We start from the raw sequence: 4489 nt of genomic DNA on the forward strand, positions 1-4489 counted from the left end.
TCCTGCTGGGCAGTAGGAGATAACAGCTCTGTTATAAATATTGGACCCAACGGGCCGTATTCCTGTCTGCTGTGCTCAAGACCATGGAGCGAGGCCAGGGATGACTCTACTCAACGTGCATCAGGCTCCAGTGGGGAAAGTTTCGTTTGCAAACAGATCGGCAAGTCCTCTGTTTTCCATTAGTTTCTGGATGATACAGCAGACACATGAGAAGAGAAACGAGAAAGGCTTTTTAAACATCTTTGGTTGGGATCGTGCTCTTATGTTGACATATTTAGCTAAGCTCTTAAAACAATTAAGAAATCCCCTTTTGAAATTGTCTGTGGGCTCTCCCTCGTGTCTGCCAGGCAATGTCTTGTCTTTGTCTTGTTTATTGTCATGTCCTTTTGTTTTGTCTGTTGTCAGTGGAATAGATGTCGGCAATCTGTTACGTTTAGGTTACACTCGGTCTTAGACATGCCAGCACCACTCCTAGAGGTATGAAATACACTGTTTATTATAAGACTTATTGTGGGGGGAGAGCAGTATTATGACTCGGACAGAGGGCAGAGTGTCTAACGTAAGCGATGCGTCCTGACTTGCGTGTCTTCGGCATGATCTGAAACTTTTCAATAACGAAACAAGTAAGAACGGCAACAAGCATCTCCTAACTAGATGGGGGTATTTATGTCTGTGCAGGCATTCATCTGCTCTTTTGATTGGGCAGACATTTCAACGGGCCCATTTAAAAGAGTGGGTGTGTGGCCTCCTCTTGAACGTCCCTGTATTACAGAACGTAACCCATATCCTTTCCTTCTCCTATGATGAGTCCTGCTCCCAGAAAAATCCACAGCTATGAACTGTGTCAGACACTGTGAGAAAGCTGAGGTCCGGATCCAAATTTCCCAGTTATCCCCACAACCTCCTCAATGCTGAGTCTGTGGCAGAGACCCGGATGAAGCCAGCAGGCTCCTTTGCATCTGTAACTAGAACAGTGTGCAGGGTTTGCAAAGAAATGTGAAAAGCTTTGCCACCAGGAGGCAAGAAAAAAAAAGAGAAATGTTCTCTCTATGTTCAAATAAAGCTTTTAATAGAATTAGCTTGTGTTGAAAATTGGGCATGCTTCCAGCCCAGCCAAACAGCCTTGTTTTTTGAGCAATAAGCTCAACATTTTTGAATCTCAGAATTTAGAAATGGAGGTAGATGCAAGGAAAATGGCATTGTGCAAAACCTTCCCAAGCAAACAGTTGCAGATGAAAACCTACCTAAAAATTGCTTCTCATGCTATTCACCAAGACAGATCATGGGATACCACTTTATCCTAGCAGAGCTCTAGACACTGTGCCATGCGAGCCATACGCTGAGGTATCGACTGCAAGGAACAATTCTTCACTGTCAGGAAGCTGGACTAGGGCCTCAATCCTGACAAGATTTACACATATTCTTTACTGCTTACAGACTATAGAGTGACCATACTATCAGGTAGGCAGTTTCCTAACATTATTAAGGCCTTGATCCCGGAAAGACTTACCTGTGCACTTCAGTTTATACACTACCTATCAAGTCTTGCTACTAAGCTGCTTCATTGGCTCCAAATGGCTCCCATTAAAGGAATACTGATCATGCATTAAATTAAGCATGTGCTTAAATTAGACATGAAAATCCATATATCTAGGCATCTAACCGGATGGCCAAAGTGAAAATCCTGGAGTCAAACTCAAGATTCATTTCCACATGTGTGAAGCAGCCACTCTGTAAACAGAAAAGACCAGTGGCAAACTGGCTACTAACAGCTGAAGCTCTTACTATATCAGAGATGCAAGGAAGCCTTGGATTTGATCTACAGCTTCAATGTCGCAATCATTTACATGTTAAAACGCCCTGTGCAGGTTTCAAATGGGTTTCTTTGGACCCCGGGCTTACATTAACCCTATATATAGGATTGCTAGAAATCACAGGCTGCGTCTACATGAGATGCTGACTGCCCAGTTGTTACTGCGCAGTCATTTAGTACTTGTATACACGAGTACTAAATGACTGCACAGCAACCGGTGGTACTGCACAGTCGCATCCTCAAATGGCTTTTTGGTAACATTGACTGCACCGTAGCTTGTTACTACCGTGCAGAAGCATCGCATCACGGTTCATGCCACACAATGCCATGGGTGACTGGTGCCTCCTGAGTCTGGGGGGGCATCCACAGCAGCCGGTGGCAGCATCAGGGATGGGGCTGGTGAGCACCCGCAGAAGCCGGTGGCAAGGTTGGTGGTGGGGACGGGGCTGGCAAGCACCCACAGAAGCCACCAGAGGCATCAGCAGCAGAAATAGCCCTTTCGGGGGGGCACATGCCCCCCCATGCCCTCCCTACCAGTCGTCTATGTGCCATGCTATTGTGCAGTAGTGAGAAGCTACTGTGCAGTAGTAATAAGCTACAGGGCAGTCAGCGTCTCTTGTAGATGCAGCCATAGAGAAGTAGGGCTGGAAGGGCCCCCCCAGACCCGTTAGCCAGAAACCTCTAGCTTTAAGTCCCAAAAGGAGAAATGGCACAGCTTAGTCACCATCCCTGGCCTGGGCTGCAGCCAAAACCCAATGCCTCTGAGGAAGTTTTAACCCCTGCTGCCCACACCTGACACACGTAGCAGAAAAGAGGGGGTAGAATTCCCTCCCAACCCCACAGAGCAACCGGCAAAGCCCAGAAGCACGAGAAATACCCATCCTAGAACAAGCAGGCAAGTTTCTGCCCAGCCTTCAGTAGGTTCCCAGTTACGGTCATCATAGCTAAGCGCATTGGTTTCTACAAGCCGAAGCTTAAAAACAGGTTTTATTTGTTAAAACATTACAAGAAAGGCTCTATTCACAGTTTGCCTTTGGCCTAGTAGGCAGCTGCATTGTATTCAATCCACCATTGACAAGACATCAGTGCCAACAAGATGCAATCAGATCTCCCAGCTTTCTAACTGCTTAGTCCAGCAGCTTGATAATACGCAGAGTCGAAATAGACAATTGGTTTTTAATGTGTAAGGAAAAAAACCCTCCTCGGCAATGGTGCCTGCTAAGCATGGGGCTAACCGAAATGTTTATGTCTTGCATATAAACTGCCCGGGCAGCAGTGAATGTCAGTATAAACAATGGGAGAATCTGAACAGCTTCTTGTTTTATTTGGGCATCGTGGACCAGAGTTTTAAGGCACCTCCCAAGCCGTGCTTGGAAAAGACCCGGGCACCCCTGAGTACAGGCGGATCTGGGGGGAGAGAAGGGACTGCAGTCACAGCCCCCCTTCAATTCCTGCTCTACCCAAAGCAACTCCTTGCTAGCGGCAGCAGCATTTCTGGTCAGGCTGAGTTACTGGCGTTACCGCGCAGTAGTGTCACTGCACAGCTTCTTGTAGCTCGTTACTGCTGAGCAGTACCATCGCATCACGGTTCGTGCTACATAACACTACCGCACAGTAGCAGCAAGCTACTGCGCAGTAGTCAGGAGCTACTGTGCAGCCAGCATCTCGTGTAGACATGGCCTCCTTGTAAGAACGTTCTTCCTCATATCCAACCTCAACATCCCTTGCTGCAGCTTGAGCCCATTGCTCCTTGTTCAGTTTTCTGCCCCCACTGAGATCAGTCCAGCTCCATCCTCTTTGCAACCCCCCTGCAGGGAGTTGAAGGCTGCTATTAAATCCCCCTCAGTCTGCTCTTCTGCAGACTAAATAAGCCCTCAGCCTGTCCTCACAAGTCATTGCCCTGTTGCTGCTCCTGGTACTGCAGCTCCTATTTCACAGCCCTGCAGACTGCTTTTAACTCTAGCTAAAACCATTAACTCAGAGATGAAAATACAGCTACGTGTTGGGCACGTCTATGCGAGATGCTTACTGTGCCTTAGCCTAATAACGCGGCTCATTAAAAACCATGCTAATAGCCTATTGCGCAGCATTATTAGGCTGATGCACAGTAAGCATCACAAAATAACCGTGCACCAGCACTACTGTGCATGAACCAGCACTACTGTGCATGAAAGAGATATACACATTTCTTTTTGTCCCGTGACACACTGGAGACCTGCCGCTTCCCGACTCATCGAGTCAGCTCCGCATGTGAGCTGAAGCAAACTGCGCTGAGCCATATGCAGTTGTATAAGTGGCAAAATGCAGGTCAGGGTGCAGAAAATGGCGGCGACGCACTTTTGAACTAAAATACCTTCTAAGCGTTTTAGTTCAAAAGTGCGCTGCCGCCATTTCTCAGTGCTGACGTGCATTTTGCCGCTTATACAACTGCATGCGGCATTGTGGCGCTTGTGTGTTTAAAAATGCCCTTAGTTGCTGCATGTTTAGTTAAGTACTTAATTAAGCCAGTACGAAACTAAATGTGCAGTGTGTAAACATCATTGCTAAGCTGGAAATAAGCAAAATTCAACTCCCCGCCTGACATCTGACACCACCAGGGGAAAAACCTACTGGAGCTGGGCCCCTGCTTCATCCGAATAGTCACAGAGCAACTTCTACACAAATGGACTTTGGAAA

Source organism: Crocodylus siamensis, chromosome 1 (genome assembly GCF_052110815.1).
Source record: "Crocodylus siamensis isolate JL-2025a chromosome 1, ASM5211081v1, whole genome shotgun sequence".
In the NCBI taxonomy this organism is placed as follows: domain Eukaryota; kingdom Metazoa; phylum Chordata; order Crocodylia; family Crocodylidae; genus Crocodylus; species Crocodylus siamensis.